The sequence below is a fragment of the Saccopteryx bilineata genome, unplaced genomic scaffold (genome assembly GCF_036850765.1).
Source record: "Saccopteryx bilineata isolate mSacBil1 unplaced genomic scaffold, mSacBil1_pri_phased_curated manual_scaffold_259, whole genome shotgun sequence".
Lineage (NCBI taxonomy): Eukaryota > Metazoa > Chordata > Mammalia > Chiroptera > Emballonuridae > Saccopteryx > Saccopteryx bilineata.
The window spans coordinates 1-21,502 of record NW_027095620.1 but is presented as its reverse complement, the minus strand read 5'-3'; the positions used below and the strand labels follow the sequence as shown (position 1 = coordinate 21,502).

The following is a 21,502-nucleotide window of genomic DNA, read 5'->3' as shown; positions in this document are numbered from 1 at the left end:
AGAAACTTCCCAGGAGTCCTTTGGAAAAATGTGACCGTCTGCCAGCCAGTGAGAGTTCACCTTGTCATATTAGCTCAACCACCCTAGGGACCGTTTAAATATCTCTCACAGGGGTTTATCCCTTGCAACTTCTCTGGCCTCCATCTTTCCTCTGGGCCAGGGAACCTTGTTGGGCATGATGCGTGCTCTGTACTCAATAAAGCATTTTGTTATTCCACAGTTTGTGGCTCCGGCCCGTTCCTTCCTTCTGGAGGGGGGGAATATCTTACAGAGATATTTACTGTTAATATTGTGGCATTTTCTTCCCAAGTTCTCTGTGTACCTATTATATTTCTCTATATGTACCCAGGTAGATTGGATGTGTATACATCTGTGTGCATAGATGGTCATTGCACATGAGCATATATCTCTGTGTCCACATGTGTCTGTTATTTGTGTATATCAGTGTATGTATGCAAATGAGTATTTATTCACTCATCTAATAAACACTTATTGTACTTCTGTTATGTGCACTGTGCTTGACACTGGTTGCCTATAGTGAATGAGACAGACTCACTTTCTGTCTTTATAAAAATTACACTGTCATGGGGTAGAAAGAGGGAAAGAAAAATATACATAAATAAAATAATTATAAGTTGTGACAAGCACTGGATTTGGCAGTGCAATGCCTTTGGTCCCAGTTCTGCTTGATCTTGGGGAGGTCCCGTATCTCAGCTTCTTGGATGGCAGAGCTGAGGCCTAAGTCTTGGTCCTTCAGCAATGTGTGTTCTCAGCTATAAAACAGAAAATTTAAAAGTGAGGAAACAGACCCTGGCTGGTTGGCTCAGCAGTAGGTTGTTGGCCTGGCATGCAGGGGACCCGGGTTTGATTCCCAGCCAGGGCACATAGGAGAAGCGCCCATTTGCTTCTCCACCACCCCTCCTTCCTCTCTATCTCTTTCTTCCCTTCCCGCAGCCAAGGCTCATTGGAGCAAAGATGGCCTGGGTGCTGGGGATGGCTCCTTGGCCTCTGCCCCAAGCACTAGAGTGGCTCTGGTCACTGCAGAGCAATACCCCAGAGGGGCAGAGCATCGCCCCCTGGTGGGCAGAGCATTGCCCCTGGTGGGCGTGCTGGGTGGATCCTGGTGGGGTGCATGTGGGAGTCTGTCTGACTGTCTCTCCCCATTTCCAGCTTCAGAAAAATACAAAAAAAAATAAAAATAAATAAAAAATAAAAAAAATAAAAGTGAGGAAACAAGGACCCTGGGAGGTGTTCTGTGACTAAAGGAGCCCACCTTGTAAGTGGTGACCCAGGCTCAGGTAAATTCTGGATGCCCAGAACTTAGGAGTTCTCTCATTCTGGAGTGCGGCCATGGCACAAGGAAAAGTGCATGTTAGGAAAGGGGCCACTTTGTGCTAAACAATTAGAGATAGTGATTATGCCACTGACTGTTAAGAGCAAAGAAAAGACTTCTGATGTTGACACCACAGCAGACTAGATTATTAGTTTATTTTATAATTACATCAGGTTTTCTCTAGTACTTTTTCCCCCCAAAAGACAATGACTTGCTCTCACCAGAGAGTTCAGTAGGTTAGAGCATCACACCCATACACTAATGTCATAGGTTTGGTCTTGTTCAGGGCACATACAGAAACAGAATGATCTTTCTGACTATCTGTCTGTCTGTCTCCCCTTTCCTCTCTCTAACATTAATTATTAAAATTTAAAAAAAGATAAAATAACAATGGCTTTTTTGTTAAATAGTATAGAGGAATAAATTGTTTTTCAAAATTTCACCCCAAAAGGAAAAAAAAAACTGATAAGGTTGTAAAGTATTGTATTTCCCCATGTATAAGATGCCTCCATGTATAAGACACACCTTAATTTTGGGGCCCAAAATTTCAGAAAATGATAACAAATGTGAATAAGCAGGAAATGGAAGTAATGAAACTACAACCACTATATAAGGCGCACCCAGTTTTCATACCCCAAATTTTTCAAAAAAATGGTGCATCATATACATGGGAAAATATGGTAATATTTAAGGGGATAATGAAATAGTTAAAACAAGAATTTCCAGTTTCTAGAATTTATCTTTTTCTCATTACAAAGCTGACATTTTCCACTGCGGTGCAAACTAAATATATACCTCAAAATGCTTAGAGCTTGAAAGCAAAGTTTTTTAAAGTAAATTTTAAAAATTTTAGGTTTTATGTTCCCTGACATAAAAATGCAGCTGATATTAATGTCACCACAAAAAAAGTAATGGACATAGAATAACTTGACAAGATTCTGGGGGAACTGAAATATTTCACTAAATAATTTTAAGATTCAAGTCCTATAAACAAACTGATACAACATCTAGACCAGTAATTTTAACCTAATAGCCAGTGATCTAGATATTATCTTATAGTTACAAAAATCTTTTCTTAATGACTATCAAAGGAAATATTATATACAATGAGTTTTTTATTTTTAAGTGAGAGAGACAGGGAGATGAGAAGCACCAATTCTTTGTTGTGACACCTTAGTTGTTCATTGATTGCTTTCTCATGTGTACCTTGACCTGGGGGTTACAACCATGCCAGAGACCCCTTGCTCAAGCCAGAGGCCATGGGGTTAGGTCTATGATCCCACGCTCAAGCCAGTGACCCAACACTCAAGCTGGTGAACCGGCACCCAAGCTGGCGACCTTGGGGTTTCAAAACTGGGTCCTCAGCATCCCAGGCCTATGCTCACTGCACCTCTGCCTGGTCAGGCTACAATGAGTTTTTCTAAAAACTCATTTTTGGGGGAGGAAGGGGAAATATTTTCTAAAATAACATGACTGACTATCAAGTTAGTTTAGAGGATGTGTAAGGTTTAACTAATTCAGGGTGTCAAATCATAAGAATAGTATGTGTTGATGCTTTAACATGCTAAGTACAGTCTCAAAATCAATATTATTCTCTTCATTTAAAAATTAAAATAAAGTCTACATTTATTTTATTTACATAATTAGAAGTAGTTTACTAAGTTGTAAAATAGTCACTGTGAAATGAAATAATCATATATATGAAAGCACTTTAATGGTTTGTCCTTTATGAAGATAAGGTATTACAGCTTAAAACAGTAGAGAGAATAAACTTTGGTACTTATGATTTCAAAAATGGCTGAAGCTAGTGTTACCCATTTTTCTTAGTTTATTGCTTGAAAGTGATAATATTCAATTATAATTTTAAGGGAGAAATATAGCATTTTAGAATAATTCATCCTAACATTTGTTACTAGGTATTTTATTTATATATACAATCTGTTTATTCCATGTGGAATTCAATCATAACCAAGTGTCTAAAACCAGTTGGTTTTATGTCTAACACTTCCAAAGATAAAACAACAGCATTTATTAAAGTAAAAACAGCTATTATCAGCTAGCATAATATATCTAAGCAGTTAATATTTTTTACTTTCTTTTAAAATTCATAGATTAGCTTGACCAGGCAGTGGCACAGTGGATAGAGCATTGGACTGGGATGTAGAAGACCCAAGTCTGAGACCCTGAGGTCGCCAGCTTGAGCGCAGGCTCATCTGCTTTGAGCAAAGCTCACCAGCTTGGACCCAAGGTCACTAACTCTAGCAAGGGGTTACTCGGTCTGCTGAAGGCCCACAGTCAAGGCACATATGAGAAAGCAATCAATGAACAACTAAGGTGTTGCAATGATAAACTAATGACTGATGCTTCTCATCTCTCTCCATTCCTGTCTGTTTGTCCCTCTCTCTGACTCTCTGTCTCTGTAAAGAATAAATAAATAAATAAATAAATAAATAAATAAATAAATAAATAAATAAAATTCATGGATTCAGGTCTAACACAAAGAGTAAAAGTCTGAGTGTAGGTAAAGTGTACGTAATACAGGGAGACACCAAAGTTTCCCTAAGTCTACAGATGCCAGTTAGTTTCAGAATAAATGTAAAAGTGCTAAAAGAAGTAAGAGTTGAGGTGGTGTGTAAGATTCTCTGGTTCATTTTAGAAGAGAAAATTAAAATACTTTTTATTTCACTTTTAAAAATCATCCAATCTAAAAGGAATGCCTAGGATCTTCAAAAAAGCAACCTTATACTCTCATCCCATTACCTGAAATAAGTAGACTATGTGCTTAATTCTACCCTGCTACCTTCTACTATCATGACCCCATTAAAAACAGACTGGCCTGTTCACTTGGGTTAATAGTCTTTGCTCTGTGGGTTTATAAAGACAGATGAATCACCTGACAGGGACTTTTTGGCTAGCAGGCATTCAAAACACCTCCACTATATTGAATTTTATATTAAAAATTACTGTTCCTACTATTATTCTTATAATAAGTAAAAGTATTTAATACATTAAATACTGTTACAAAGCAAAGCTTACTTGTTCCCCATATTTTTCTTAAAAATAGTCTGAGTAAAAAATATATCTATATATAAAATATAGACATTATATAAATATATTATATATACAATACATGATAAATATTTTAAAATACCCAGCAGCCTAAAAAAAAATTTGCCCTACCACCAAGAGGTGAAAAACTCAACCTGAATCTTACCAAGCTCTAGACACAACTTAGAGGATTCCAGTTGACAGGAAATGCAGAGCAGAGGACCAAGGTGAACTACACTGTGGAGATACAACTGGCAATATCTGGACTGGGGGAGCCCCAGCATGCTGTCCAACAGCTGTCTGTGGTGATGAAAACGTTCCATAGCCCGTGCCAATACCGTCACCACAGCACAGGTGGCTTCTGAGCACTAGACATGTGACCAGTGCACCTGGGAATGGGAACTTTTAAATTGCATCAAATTTTAATTAATTTTAACTTAAATATTTACTGTGGCTTGTGATGATCTTAATGGGCATGCAGCTCTGGACCAGGGGTCGGAAGACTAGGCCTGGTGAGCTAAGAATGCTTCTTACATTTTTATAATATAAGTAATAATAAAATTATACAGAAACCAGAAATTTATCCAGAAAGCCTAAAAGAAACCCACATTGCTGGTCCACAAAACTTAAAATACATATTTTCTGGCCCATTAACAGAAAAAGTTTGCTGCCCACTGTTCTAGCAGCTTCTTTAACAAACAAATTGCTGTGGGAAAGAGAAAGAGGAGGGAAAATGTATAGATTAAAAGAGCCTTAAAAAGTGACATTTGTAAGACAAGTTGAAATCTGAATAGTGACTAGATATGTGATGACAAGGAACTACTAACTTTTAGATGTGATAATGACATTATGGCTTCTATTTTTAGGAAGAGCCATGTTTATTATCTTTTTTACATTGTACTGCATATATTATGCTGCAATATTGTAGACATATAAGCAGATGTTTACAGGTGAAATGATGTCTAGGAGTTGCTTCAGAATAACATGGAGTGAGTGGAAGAAGTGTGAGTGGAGCAGAATTCACCATGGGTTGTGGAGCAGATTCATCACACTGTTCTGTCTGCTTCAGTGTATGTTTGAAATTCTTTATGATAAAACGCTAAACAGAATACACAAAAAATTTTCTATTTCCAGTTCTGTGGTAGAAGAAGCACCTTTATCAGAGTCACCTGAGAGGGAAGAGCGTTTGTGAGTCCAAATGCAAACACCTTGAGCTTACCTTGTGGGGCTGGCAACTAGGGACATGCATTTTCAACAGGCTCCTCCTTAGGTGATTCTTATGTTCACTAAAATTGGAAAAAACACTGACCAGAATAGAATGAATACTTTTTAAAATTAACCAATCACTTCTGAATTGATTTGTTTTGTGTTAAGATTTTACACTATTAATCTTCTTAAAGCAAACCAAAGTTTCTTAGTCTCCCTTACTGCAGGAATGATTTTAAGAATTCCTATGCAACTCATTCCATGGGAACATTTATGGAGTTCCTATTTGCCATACATCGTGCTACATGTGCTATGGAGCTTTGTCTCAAGGAATGCAGTAATCCTTTAAAATAGGCATTATCATCTCTATTTTCTATTCAAGAAAAGTGGGACTGAGAAATCTGAGTAATTTGCCCCAATTTACTAATCTCTTAAAGATATAAGATCTGAACATGTCTTTTCGTTCTAAAGCCTACATATACTTTTCACCATGCTGTTACAGAAATAACCTATATTCAGTATTCCAGGGCCATTTCCCACAGTAAACTGTGGTTAAAGCACACAGGTTTCGAAGCTAGAGAGATTCAGATACCAGGTTCACCATTCGGCGTTGGCTTTCTCTTTCTTTCTTTCTTCCTAAAATAGAGGTAAAAATGACCTTTCACATAGGGGATTAAATTGTAACATGCACATAAAGTGTGTGACATATTTTGAGTGCTTCATAAATGTTAGATGCTGTAATTATTATTTCAGGATTGCCTTAATTTTGAGAGTTTATATTAGAGAACTGGAATGGAATTTCAGAGGTTATATGTTCAGATCCCATCTCCAGGCATATTATCCCTAAAACACATATCAAAACACAGAAGTTCTGCCTGACCAATGGTGGGTCAGTGACCTGGAATGCTGAGGTTGCTGGTTCAAAACCCTGGGCTTGCCTGGTCAAGGCACATTGGGAGTTGATGCTTCCTGCTCGTCCCTTTTTTTTTTCTCTCTCTCTCTTCTCTAAACTGAATAAATAAATTAAAAAAAACACAGAAGTTCCCAAGTCTCTTGGCATTTAATTCTTGTCATTGCCAAAAAGTTTTTCCCTATGATTAGCTGAACTTTGTTGCTGTGATTAAAACACGCGCCCTGCACCCCAATCTCATTTTGTCTGCAGAGAAGATGGAGAACAAGCAGAGAGGGTCTTTCTTTCTTCTAATAATCTGACACACCCAGATCGGGTCAAGCCTTCTATTCATCATACTGAGAACTCTAAGTTAACATTAAAAAAAATAGTGTAGCATTATGTAATGGGCATATAGTGGTCAAGGACTGGACCCAGGAGTCAGCCCACCTGACAGCTGGGTTCGAATCCCAGCTCTGTCATTTTCAGTTGCATGACTTGAAGAATTTATGGGATTTAACCATGTTTTATTTCCCTTTTCTGTGAAATATGAAGTCTGATAGCATTGTTGTGAAAATTAAACAAGTGAACACAGAATGAGTACCTGAGAAAATGTGCCTGACATATTAACTGCATGTCAGCTGCTGTTATTACATTGTTTTTTGGATTAGTTACATCCAGCACTTTATTAAAGTCTGTGGCCAAAACCACGATAGGCAGGTACTCTATATATTAAGACTGATGCTACTTTCATGACCACCTCTGTCCTCCTCTCACCCCACCCCTTCACTGCAGAAACTAATTTTGTGGGTTTCCAATAACAGAGGAGCTGCTGGAGTCGTCCATTTCACCTAGGAAGCTTTCCCTGTCATATTACCCGTCAAGACACTGGACTTTCTGTTGCATCTTTTTCCTCTGCTTTCAAGAAACCAGCTCAGCAGATTCTACATGAACCAAAGCTGATGTTTGAAAGCTTGTTCATGTCCTTGAAATCAACAATCTATAAATACCAGAAACTATTAACTTTCTCGGAATGTTGGACAGAAGCCTCCAAGAGTATTTGTCTAGCTTCTATTTCTTGTATTTTTAAGGACTGATTGATATACATGATTATCATTTAATCCTCCCGATGAAACAGAAAGTACCATCACTGTCAGGAAAGTGACAAGTAACGGAGCCCGAGGATAACACTTGTATTTAAAGGACAGGGACAGGAGTCGACTCCGGCAGGTCTCATTTTCACGATAGGCACCATCAAGCACTGTCTTTGAAGTAATCCGGAAAATAACTTGCTTTCTAAAACCTTCAGCCGTGACTGATGTGCGGTAACAGATGTTCAGGAAAAATCGGCGGTTCTTTCCAGCAGTCATGAAGAATCCGCTGCCGGGACGCGGACCGGGCTGTTGCCGCGGCCAGTCTGCTGCTGTGAGCGTGGCCACGGCGCTTCCCCGGGTCTGAGACCGACCCGGCGGGGAGGGAAGCGGGCTGGGCCTCCCTCCGCCCCCCGGGGGTGCAGCGAGGACGCCGCTCACCCGCGTGGCCAGCAGCCGCACCCGCACTGCCGCATCAGGAAGGGCTCCGAGCCGCGGCCCGCGGTGCAGAAGAAGCGCGCGCCCGCAGCGGGCCGGAGTCGGGATGCACAAGCCTGGCCGCCCTGGCCCCCTCGGCGCGGCCACGCGCTCAGGGGTCACGTGGCCGCGGGTGCGCGCAGCGCGTCCCCGCGCTCTTGGAGGCGGGCGCGCGGGCTGAGAGGCCGGTAACTGTTAGAAGTCAGTGGGGCGGAGCTCCCTGAGGGTGACGTCAGTGGGGCGGGGCCTATGTGAGTCACCTGGGAACTCCTGGCTCAAGCATCTGGCACGATTAGAACCACCTGTGGAAGGATTAGAACTGGTCGCCATCCGACTCATTTTTCCGTGAGGAAGTTGATGCCCAGTGAGGCCGAGGGACGGAGAGTGACCTGCGCAGGTGAGGCCGGAACCTAGACATCTGAGTACCTAGAATGAGCCCCCTCCGTTCCTCCTGGTTTCTCTCCTCCTCCATCCCTCGCCGCGCCTCTCCTTTCACACGGAGCCCGGCTCTGTCTTCACCAACACCTGGGCCAGAGCCGGGACCCCAGGCCCAGAGCGGACACCCCCACTCTTCAACGGAGCTCTCTGTTCATGAAACGGGCCGCAGTTCTTGCATTCCTTACTTAACAAGGAAATGAATGCAAGATCGCGTTTGGGCCACCTGATTTGATTGGTCTGTTAACAGTATCGGAAAGGTTTGGGGTTTTTTGGGGTTTTTTTTTAACTCTGAATTTTCTCTGTCACCCTCTATCTAGTTTTCTCTGTGCCCCTCCCCCTCCCCCTAACTCTCTCCCTCCCTCCCTCCTCCGTCCTCCCTCTCCCCACCCCTGGTAACCACCACACTCTTGTCCATGTCTCTTAGTCTTGTTTTTATGTTCCACCAATGTATGGAATCATGTAGTTCTTGTTTTTTTTTCTGATTTACTTATTTCACTCCGTATAATGTTATCAAGATCCCACCATTTTGCTATAAATGATCTAATGTCATCATTTCTTATGGCTGAGTAGTATTCCATAGTGTATATGTGCCACATCTTCTTTATCCAATCTTCTATTGAAGGGCTTTTTGGTTGTTTCCATGTCTTGGCCACTGTGAACAGTGCTGCTATGAACATGGGGCTACATGTGTCTTTATGTATCAATGATTCTGAGGTTTTGGGGTATATACCCAGTAGAGGGATTGCTGGGTCATAAGGTAGTTCTATTTTCAGTTTTTTGAGGAACCACCATACTTTCCGAATTTTAAATTGGCAATGAAAATATTTCTTGGAAAGAATAGAATCCATGTTACAAAAGGAACACCATTTGTTTTAGATTGGCTGAATATGATTTCCAATCCATTTGGTTATGACAGGTTGTTTCAATCCACTTGTTGATGACAACATAAAAATAGTTGGTTTTAGTAAAGTTGTTTTGCTGTAAGGATAAAGTCAGTCGTGTCAGGATGTCATCATCTCGTCTGTCGTGCTTGATACGCACTAAGCTGAGCTGTTGAGGAATCGCAATGGGGGAATATCCATGAGAACACGTGGAGAAGCAACTCTGGCAGGGGGATATTTATACTACAAATATAGCAGATGCTTGAAAAAGTGGGGATTAGGGGTACTGACCCCTGCGCAATAGAAAATCTGTATATAACTTTTGACTCCTCCAAAACTTAACTACAGCTGGCCCTTCCTATCCAAGGATTCAAACTGTATTTTCTACCTGAGGTTGGGAATGTGAAAATACTATTTCCTCTCCAGGTTGGTTGAATCCACAGATGCTAAACCCGAGGGTACAAAGTGCCAACTGTATTTATTGAAAAAAACAGATCCACGTGTAGGTGAACCAGCACATTTCAACTTATCTTGTTCAAGGTCCACTGTCCTGAGAATTTGTGAGGACTGTTTGAGTTTTGGTTTGAGCAGGTTGTTGACTCTTAACTAACTTAAAAACTCTCTGAAGACCCCCGGGGCATTTGCTCCTGTCTTAGTGAGGTGACTCCTTCTAGAATGGTAACATGGTACCTTCTGTATTCATTACCTAGCAACGTGCTCTAGCAACAGGAAACATTCTTTTTGCACAGGCAGCTGGAGATTAGGTCACGGTTGGTCACCCTCTCTCCCCGTTGCCTCCTCATATGAAAAGGTACACCTCATATTAAATTTGAATATTGTTTCTTCATCTCCTCTTGTATGGATCAGTAAGGTGATTAATCTGTCATTTGTTTGGAGTACTGTATGTTATTTCTTTATTGCCTTGTTAAGAGAGATTATGCTTAATCCTGTTGATAAAGAGATATTATCATTTATCTTGTTGCTTACAATTGTGAAATTATTATAATTCCCAGAGCTAAATAAATTGCTGTCAAAGACAGAATCAGTCTCTAGGTATAACTTTGCTGCCTACAAAACAGCATTAAATTAGCTCTATGGTTGCCTGAATAGATAAATAGAAACTGTTCAGTGAAAGACTATCTCTCTGGCAAGTGCTTCCCATGTGCTTCCCTCCTGCCCAGCCTCTCTCCAGCTTCGTTGTTGACTAGGATGCACCATGAAAATGTTTACAAAGCCATAAAAGAGCTTTTCAAAGTTTCTGTCCTAAGACTTCTCAGACCCTCCCATTGTAGTGGAATCCTTTCTCTTTTTTTTTTTGCCTCCATACTTACACTCTCTTTCTCTTGGCAGGTGCTGCAGCTCATTATAACTTTTCTATACTCTGGGGTTCCTGACCCTCAAGTCTGTCTGGGAGACCCATGAAACCTCCTCAGTAGTTCCTATATGGTGTACCATAGATGGTCAGCATGCCAACATAATATATCCCTTTCAGTTCAACAGATACTGGACACCCACTCTCTGCCAGACACCATGTGAAGTCTTGAGGATACAAAGACAAGTCAACAAGGTTCTGGACTTCAAGCAGCTTAGAGAATGGTGAGATTGATTTATCAAGGATGTATCTAGGATGCTGTGGCAGCACAAAAAGGTGGCAGGGAGTGCTTCTTGGAGAACAATGTTGCACTCCTGTGCAGTGTTGGAGGATGTGTTAAATGACTCACTGGGATGGGAGTGGTAGTGTGTTTTAGGTAGAAAGAGCAGCAAAGGTTAATGTCAGTGTGTGTGTGTGTATGTGTGGGGGGACAGGCAGGCCACAACAATAGCCAGGTGTTATTAAAGCATAAATTATGAGTTGAGAAGTAGATAGAGATAAAGGTAGAGAGGTGGGTAAGGACCAGGCTATTGCAGTGCTGTCCAAAGGGGATGAGAAAATGACTTTTTCTGCCCAGGGCTGGTCAGCAACTTGTTTTTCTGGTCAGAACCATGGCTGAGTGAGGCTGCAGTCCTGCAAGCCAATCTTCCCCTGATATTCTCACCACCCTTTCCCCTTCTACTGTTGCCTCTTCCCCTCCAGGAGCCTTGCTTTAGAGAGCAAGGCCAGGGGATACTCTTCCTCTAGTTGGGGAGTCAAGTGTGCTCACCTTTGGACCCTGCTTCAGCTCAACACTTCCAACACTTGCCTGTCACACAATGTTTGAGATGAGATGAAATAGGTGGAGTTCTGCCTCTTTAGAAAGAAAATAATTGGCTTTCTGAGAGGAGAGTTGCTTGGAATTTTCTCCCCATTACTCAAATACTCTCTCCTCCATCATTTCTACTTCTTATTAAAAAATGTTGCTACTGAAAAAGAACCATTGATCCCTACAGATGTTTAGCATATCCAGCTGAGTTTTGCTATTTGGATATTGTATATTCAACATGTAGGGAGTTGGAAGCAGACATATTAGAACTGACACACTTTTAAGTGAGATGATTTAGGAATTTAGGGCAAGGTCATTTGCTTTGAGATCTCTTCCTATTTTGGTATGATTGGCAATTTCTTTATTATTAAAAGCTTTTTATGTATGTTTATAGATATGAATATGCAAATGATTTAGATTGTGAGGTCCTTGAGGAAGGGATGACCTCATTCATCAGGGCCTCCCTAGAGAGCACACTGGCTTGCCTATGGAAGGCTCTCAGTAAATGTATAATGAATTGAATGGAATGTAACCAAACAAAAGGTCGCTCATGAAAGAAGTCCCCCTCAAGTAGAAGGAATTACTATAACCCCCACATCAGCTGAGGCCTTGATGATACAGTTATGAGGATAAGGGTAGAGTACTGAAGACAATGGAGGGCATTTAAGGGGATAAAAGGATCCCAAAGATAAACTTCTTCACATTTTTGCAGTTTAACAGGGTTGGTGGTGAGCCAGGGCCCCTTCTCCTCCAGAGATTATTGCTACCTACTAACCATTCAACTGCCAGCTTCTCTGAAATGCCCACTCTTTCCCTCTTCCCAGCCCAGGCCTTTGCTAATACTGTTCACTTTGTTTAGAACCCTTTTCTCTTCCATTGCTTTCATTTAAAGCTAAGCTTAATGCTGTGGACAAGGCCCACTGGGGGTGAGGACAATGAAGACACAGAGACCCAACTCTGGGGACCAGGTTCAGTGATGCAGATCTGCTTTATTCAGGAAGTAGGCTAGCTTATATACTTGGGTGCCGGGGTCCAGCCTCAGGGGGAATCCAGGGGTCCCACAGGAAGAGACAGCGTCAGCATGAATTGAGTGAGAGAGCCGAATTCTTTTCTTTCTCTTTATTCTCTCATTAGCATTTACTGCAAGGCATCTCCGCTAATGGCTGGTCTAACTTTACTTTTTATGCACACACACTAAGTTACAATCACATGGTATTTTGAATACATCATTGTTTTAGTTTCAGTATGGTTACATATTTCCAGATAACAGTTAATTCATATTTATAAGCTACAAATCAGGTGGTAAGTCATTCAAAGTACAGTTATACAATAGCAATAACAATATTGGTACAAACTTCTAAAGGATTAGTACTAATTAATAACTCTACTGTTGTTGTGAGTCAAGGGTGCAGAGAAAGAGATTAACAGACAAAATCATCAAGGACTAGCAAAGGACCACTGCTTGCTCAGGCAAATGGCCTTGAGTTCATGCAGTGTCCTAATTTTTTCACAAGACTACAAAAAGCTTGTTTTACTGAGAAATTGGCATAACATCAAGAGTAACTTTTGCTTAAAGATACATAGAGTGGGAGTGACGTCACGGAAATGGCACCATGAGCAGCGCGTTTGACAGATCTCCCCAAAATCTCAACAAATTTATCAACTAGAAACAGAAAAATTTATCCTCGGTGCATTCCGGAGTTCCACACACACACTGAAAGCAAAAGGACTGTTGCCGAGAAGGGAGTACACCTGTGGTGAGTCAACCCACACGTGCAGCTGCCCGCCCACACCCGGGGAACGGCAGCCTGGGCACTGGCGGCTGCCACTGCATGCCCTGAGAAACCGCGTGCATGTGCCCCCCCCGCCACAGTCCGGAGAGCCCCCGAACATTGGCATGATGAGAAACCGCGGGTGCGCCCTGTGCCGCGGTCTGGAGAGTCTCTGGCCACTGGTGTGCTTAGAAACCTCGCGCGCGTGCCCTGAGCCTCGGTCCAGGAGGGGCGCCAAGGCTGTCTTTCCTAGTCAGGAGATTCTCTCCATGGGCGGGGCACCTCACCCAGCCATTCAAGCTAACAATCAAGCGTTGGGTGGAGGGACGCGCAGGCAGCCTGAAATACTTTCTGGAGCACAGCTGCAGATCCAATCACTGAAATTAGCTTAACCCACAAAAATCTGCGCACCCTCAGGTTCTATTTGATAAGATCTCTCTCAGTTCAGCGATCCAAGACAAGAGGCGTGATATTTTTTAGTGCCTCTCGCTAAAGGGGCGGGGGCAACTTCTGATTGATAGAGCCTCCATATTCAGGGATAAACCTAACAAGAAGGACTTGGCAGATAATAAGGTCTATACTACACTAGTCGTAAGCAGAGACTAGTGCCTCTTCTTCCCTGCAAAAACAGGCTACAAAGTGTGGAAAGCCTGGGTTGAGAGGTCCAACTAAATGATAGGCACTGAACAGTCACCTTGACAACAATTGACTCCCACCCCCGCCTGATTACACTGGAGGCTCTGACTGTCAGAGCCTTTCCCAAAGCCTTGCACTGAGTGGGGATAGAGTGGGGATTTCCCAGCTCTTTGAGCCTCTTACTCCCCAGGCAGAAGCAGTTGCAGCCTTATAGCTGGATCACCAGGCTGCTAATTCAGAAAGGGGGGACTAGGAGAGAGAATCCAGGAAAGCAAACTCTCTCATCGTTGGACCCTGCAAACGCCAACAAGCCTTTACTTCCAGCAAGACTAAAGCCAATTATATGACATTGCCATAGAATCCCATCAACTGCAAATCCCTACCTAAGAGTGACACAGGGGCAGAGCCTGGGGTACAGAGTCACCGACCAGGAAGAGGGAGAGAAAAGAAAAAGGAAGAAGTTAACCTCTCAAAATCAAGAAAAACCCACAGACTTTACAACTTGATCCACTAATTTTTTTTTTGTTGTTGTTGTTTGTTTCTTCTATCTTTTTGCCTTTATATCCTCCACCTCGGTCCTTCTATTCTCTGCCCATCCCATGCTTCCCCTTTCTTGAACTACACTACCCATGAGTGTTGCATTTTATTTTTCTTCTTCATCCTCACCCTCCTTTAAGGTTATACTCCAAAACACTTAACTCTCACTCTCTCCTCTTCTGTTTTTTTTTTGTCTTGCTTTATTTTGTTTTTTTCTCTTCCTATTTTATTTCTTCCTTCGTTGTTCTCTTTTTCTTATTTTTCATTTCTATTCATTTCTTCTTTTCTCCTTTTAATTTTCCTCCCATTTAAGCCTCAATCACGAACAAATTATTTAATTTGGGACTCAAGATTTTGGGGGGGGGGTTGTTCTTTTTTTCTCTTCTTCTGCATTTGTTCTTGGTTTTCCTTTATTTGTTTGTTTTTGTGGCATTTTGAGCACTTTTTACATTGCTTTTTAACTCACTAGCATTCCTCCCAACCCAAAGTCTCCATTGTATTTAGTCTTCACACCACTTAATACAACAGATTTTTACTTATTATTTTTATTTTTTCTTCTTTAATTATTGTTTTTTCTCTCCTTTTTTCTGTTTCCCTCTTATCCCTCTCATTATATCTCTTAGTCGACCATCACTTACAAGCAAATCACTTTATGCTTGTCTCAGATTTTCTCTTTTTTTTTTTGTATTTAGTAGGTCCCTACTCCCTTTTTGGCCCCTTGAACTCTTCACCCCAAATCAGGCCCTCCATTATATGCAGTCTTTGTTTCCCTGAGGAGGGGAGAGGAGGGAAAGAGAAGAGAGAAAAAAAGGGGGAAATAATAAATTATTACTGGTTTTTTTTTGTGGGGTGTTTTACCTTTTTTTTTTTTTTACTTTTTACTCTTTATTAATTCTAATTAGTGCTATCAATAAGACCACCCTCAGATGCCGATAAGAAAGAGGAAATCGAATATTATGGATACAAAAGAAAGAGAGGTAACACAAATAGATGTGGAAAAATCTATGGAGAAAAGACTTAACATATTGGAAGCCTTGGAGCTAAATGACAGAGAATTTAAACTAGAAATCTTAAAAATACTCAGAGATATACAAGAAAACACAGAAAGGCAATATAGGGAGATCAGAAAACAACTCAATGAATACAAAGAATATATTACCAAGGAAATTGAAACTATAAAAACAAATCAAACAGAAATGAAAAACTCAATTCACGAGCTGAAAAACGAGGTAACAAGCTTAGCTAACAGAACAGCCCAGATTGAAGATAGGATTAGTGAAATAGAAGACAAACAACTTGAGGCACAACAGAGAGAAGAAGAAAGAGACTCAAAAATAATAAAAAATGAGAAAGCCCTACAGGAATTGTCTGACTCCATCAGAAAGAATAACATAAGAATAATAGGTATATCAGAGGGAGAAGAGGAAGAAAATGGAATGGAGAATATACTCAAACAAATAATAGACGAGAACTTCCCAAGCCTGTGGAAGGAACTAAAGCCTCAAATTCAAGAAGCAAACAGAACACCGAGTTTTCTTAACCCCAACAAACCCACTCCAAGGCACATCATAATGAAAGATGACACAAACCAATGACAAAGAAAAAATTCTCAAGGCAGCCAGGGAAAAGAAGAATACAACATATAAAGGAAGGCCTATTAGATTATCATCAGATTTCTCAGCAGAAACTCTACAAGCTAGAAGAGAGTGGACCCCAATATTTAAAGCCCTGAAAGAGAGGAACTTTCAGCCAAGAATACTATACCCATCAAAGCTATCCTTCAAGTATGAAGGAGATATAAAAACATTCACAAATACAGAAAAGATGAGAGAATTTATCATCAGAAAGCCCCCACTCCAGGAAATACTAAAGGGGGTTTTCCAACCAGATTCAAAGAACAAAAGAAAACAACACCACAAGTAACAGCTCCACCAAGAACACAATAAAACCAAACTTAAACTGTGACAACAAAGAAAAAAAAGGGGGAGAAGGATGGAGATTAACAGTAGCAAAGGAACGATGAAGTGCAGAAATACTCATAAGATAGGGTAGTACAATGAATATGGTAGGTACCCTTTTCATTACTTAATGGTAACCACCCTTGAAAAAACCACCACAAAAACACTTGACTTAAAAAAGGTAGCAACAGAGGAAAGAAGTATGGAATACAAACAAACAAAAACAAATGATAGAAAAACAAAAGAGAAGAATCAAACAAGATACAAAACTAACAGAAAGCAATTTATAAAATGGCAATAGGGAACCCACAAGTGTCAATAATTACACTAAATGTAAATGGATTAAACTTACCAATAAAAAGACACAGAGTAGCAGAATGGATTAAAAAAGAAAATCCAACTATATGCTGCCTACAAGAAACACATCTAAGCAACAAGGATAAAAACAAATTCAAAGTGAAAGGCTGGAAAACAATACTCCAAGCAAACAACACCCCAAAAAAAAGCAGGTGTAGCAATACTCATATCTGATAATGCTGACTACAAGACAGAAAAAGTACTCAGAGACAAAAATGGCCATTTCATAATGGCTAAGGGGACACTGAATCAAGAAGACATAACAATTCTTAATATATATGCACCAAACCAAGGAGCACCAAAATATATAAGACAGCTACTTATTGACCTTAAAACAAAAACTGACAAAAATACAATCATACTTGGAGACCTCAATACACCGCTGACGGCTCTAGATCGGTCATCCAAACAGAGAATCAACAAAGATATAGTGGCCTTAAACAAAACACTAGAGCACCTGGATATGATAGACATCTACAGGACACTTCATCCCAAAGTGACTGAGTATACATTTTTCTCCAGTGTACATGGATCATTCTCAAGAATTGACCATATGTTGGGCCACAAAAACAACATCAGCAAATTCAGAAAAATTGAAAGTTGTACCAAGCATATTTTCTGATCATAAAGCCTTGAAACTAGAATTCAACTGCAAAAAAGAGGGGAAAAAATCCCACAAAAATGTGGAAACTAAACAACATACTTTTAAAAAATGAATGGGTCAAAGAAGAAATAAGCGCAGAGATCAAAAGATATATACAGACAAATGAAAATGAAAATACGACATATCAGAATCTCTGGGATGCAGCAAAAGCAGTAATAAGAGGAAAGTTCATATCACTTCAGGCCTATATGAACAAACAAGAGAGAGCCGAAGTAAACCACTTAACTTCACACCTTAAGGAACTAGAAAAAGAAGAACAAAGACAACCCAAAACCAGCTGAAGAAAGGAGATAATAAAAATCAGAGCAGAAATAAATGAAATAGAGAACAGAAAAACTATAGAAAAAATCAATAAAACAAGGAGCTGGTTCTTTGAAAAGATCAACAAAATTGACAAACCCTTGGCAAGACTCACCAAGGAAAAAAAGACACAGGACTCAAATAAATAAAATCCAAAATGAAAGAGGAGAGATCACCACAGACATCATAGATATACAAAGAATTATTGTAGAATACTATGAAAAACTATATGCCTCCAAATACAACAATCTAGAAGAAATGGATAAATTCCTAGAACAATACAACCTTCCTAGACTGAGTCATGAAGAAGCAGAAAGCCTAAACAGACCAATCAGCAGGGAGGAAATAGAAAAAACTATTAAAAACCTCCCCAAAAATAAAAGTCCAGGCCCTGACGGCTATACCAGCGAATTTTATCAAACATTCAAAGAAGACTTGGTTCCTATTCTACTCAAAGTCTTCCAAAAAATTGAAGAAGAAGCAATACTTCCAAACACATTTTATGAGGCCAACATAACCCTCATACCAAAACCTGGCAAGGATGGCACACACACACACACAAAAAACTACAGACCAATATCTCTAATGAATACAGATGCTAAAATACTAAACAAAATACTGGCAAATCGAATACAACAACATATTAAAAAAATAATACATCATGATCAAGTGGGATTCATCCCAGAATCTCAAGGATGGTTCAACATACGTAAAACAGTTAACGTAATACACCATATCAACAAAACAAAGAACAAAAACCACATGATCTTATCAATAGATGCAGAAAAGGCTTTCAATAAAATACAACACAATTTTATGTTTAAGACTCTCAACAAAATGGGTATAGAAGGAAACTATCTCAACATGATAAAGGCCATATATGATAAACCATCAGCCAACATCATATTAAATGGCATAAAACTGAGGACTTTCCACCTTAAATCAGGAACACGACAGGGTTGTCCACTCTCTCCACTCTTATTTAACGTGGTGCTAGAAGTTCTGGCCAGAGCAATCAGACAAGACAAAGAAATAAAAGGCATCCATATCGGAAAAGAAGAAGTAAAGGTATCACTTTTTGCTGATGATATGATCCTATACATCGAAAACCCAAAGGACTCCACAAAAAGATTACTAGAAACAATAAACCAATACAGTAAGGTCGCAGGATACAAAATTAACATACAGAAGTCCATAGCCTTTCTATATGCCAACAATGAAATATTAGAAAACGAACTCAAAAAAATAATCCCCTTCACGATTGCAACAAAAAAAATAAAATACCTAGGAATAAACATAACAAAGAATGTAAAGGACCTATATAATGAAAACTACAAGGCATTGCTAAGAGAAATAGAAAAAGACACAATGAGATGGAAAAATATTCCTTGTTCTTGGATAGGAAGAATAAATATAATTAAAATGGCCATATTACCCAAAGTAATATACAAATTTAATGCAATTCCATCAAAATTCCTATGACATTTTTTAAAGAAATGGAACAAAAAATCATCAGATTTATATGGAACTATAAAAAACCCCGAATAGCCAAAGCAATCCTAAGGAAAAAGAATGAAGCTGGGGGCATTACAATACCTGACTTTAAACTATATTATAGGGCCACGATAATCAAAACTGCATGGTATTGGCAGAAAAATAGACACTCAGACCAATGGAACAGAATAGAAAGCCCAGAAATAAAACCATATATATATGGTCAAATAATCTTTGATAAAGGGGCCAACAACACACAATGGAGAAAAGAAAGCCTCTTCAACAAATGGTGTTGGGAAAACTGGAAAGCCACATGCAAAAGAATGAAACTCGACTACAGCCTGTCCCCGTGTACTAAAATTAATTCAAAATGGATCAAAGACCTAAATATAAGATCTGAAACAATAAAGTACATAGAAGAAGACATAGGTACTAAACTCATGGACCTGGGTTTTAAAGAACATTTTATGAACTTGACTCCAATGGCAAGAGAAGTGAAGGCAAAGATAAATGAATGGGACTACATCAGAATTAAAAGTTTTTGCTCAGCAAGAGAAACTGATATCAAAATAAACAGACAGCCAACTAATTGGGAACTGATATTTTCAAACGACAGCTCAGATAAGGGCCTAATATCCAAAATTTACAAAGAACTCATAAAACTCAACAACAAACAAACAAACAATCCAATAAAAAAATGGGAAGAGGACATGAACAGACACTTCTCCCAGGAAGAGATACAAATGGCCAACAGATATATGAAAAGATGCTCAGCTTCATTAGTTATTAGAGAAATGCAAATCAAAACTACAATGAGATACCACCTCACCCCTGTTAGATTAGCTATTATCAACAAGACGGGTAATAGCAAATGTTGGAGAGGCTGTGGAGAAAAAGGAACCCTCATACACTGTTGGTGGGAATGTAAAGTAGTACAACCACTATGGAGGAAAGTATGGTGGTTCCTCAAAAAACTGCAAATAGAACTACCTTATGACCCAGCAATCCCTCTACTGGGTATATACCCCAAAACCTCAGAAACATTGATACGTAAAGACACATGTAGCCCCATGTTCATTGCAGCACTGTTCACAGTGGCCAAGACATGGAAACAACCAAAAAGCCCTTCAATAGAAGACTGGATAAAGAAGATGTGGCACATATACACTATGGAATACTACTCAGCCATAAGAAATGATGACATCAGATCATTTACAGCAAAATGGTGGGATCTTGATAACATTATACGGAGTGAAATAAGTAAATCAGAAAAAAACAAGAACTACATGATTCCATACATTGGTGGAACATAAAAACGAGACTAAGAGACATGGACAAGAGTGTGGTGGTTACCAGGGGTGGGGGGAGGGAGGATGCAGGAGGGAGGGAGGGAGAGAGTTAGGGGGAGGGGGAGGGGCACAGAGAAAACTAAATAGAGGGTGACGGAGGACAATCTGACTCTGGGCGAGGGGTATGCAACATAATTTAATGACAAGATAACCTAGACATGTTTTCTTTGAATATATGTACCCTGAATTATTAATGTCATCCCATTAACATTAATAAAAATTAAAAAAAAAAAGGTTGTTATCAAAGTGGCTGTTTGGAGTTACAGTCCTGGCTTCACATGTTGAATTTCTCCTTTGTCTCATTGTTTGCTTGTTTGTTTGCTTAAATATTCACTCTGTGGTGATTGAGGACTCTCATATTTTTTGTAGTTCCACTCCTGCCTAAGGTTTCCAGGGTGCGATGGTTGTCCATTTATTCCACCTGTGCCTAACTTGTCTTGGTTGTTGAGGTGGGTTCCCTTAGTATGAGGATGTGGTTTGAGGTCCCATAACCATGTTTAAAATGTGTGTATCAGCCTCTGTTTGCATTGTTGGATGTTATTTCTTTGGCCTGGATGAGCAGATAGTGCTTCACTGCATGTGTTCTTTCTACCTTGCTATCAATCACAGAAGGTGGTGATACAGCATTCGGAATAGAGTTTTGTTACTGACTTTAGGGTTCCAGCTGCTGAGTGTCTTCATTCTATGAGCCTGTTTCTCCCAGCTTTCCTTGAGTGTGGAAGTCAAGGCGTTTTATCACTGTTCTGTGCTGGGTCTGCAGAGCCCTTCTTTCCCATTTCAACGTGTCTTTTCTGGGTAAAATGTGTCCGACAGCTCTTGGTTTTCCTGCAGGCAGTTGTGTTACCACGGGACTTTCTCTTATTTGGTCTTTCCAAGTATCGAGGAGTTTGAA

The 21,502-nt window shown here is 40.0% G+C and overlaps 1 long non-coding RNA gene across 1 annotated transcript; it reads right to left on the bottom strand.

Annotated features, from left to right (window-relative positions):
* Nucleotides 1-653: 653 nt before the first annotated feature.
* LOC136318430 (uncharacterized) lies at nt 654-8,119 on the bottom strand. The gene is made up of 3 exons (XR_010728072.1): nt 8,009-8,119; nt 5,601-5,667; nt 654-773 (listed from the first exon to the last, which is right to left on the bottom strand). It is a non-coding gene; the product is annotated as an uncharacterized lncRNA (long non-coding RNA).
* Nucleotides 8,120-21,502: the final 13,383 nt, after the last annotated feature.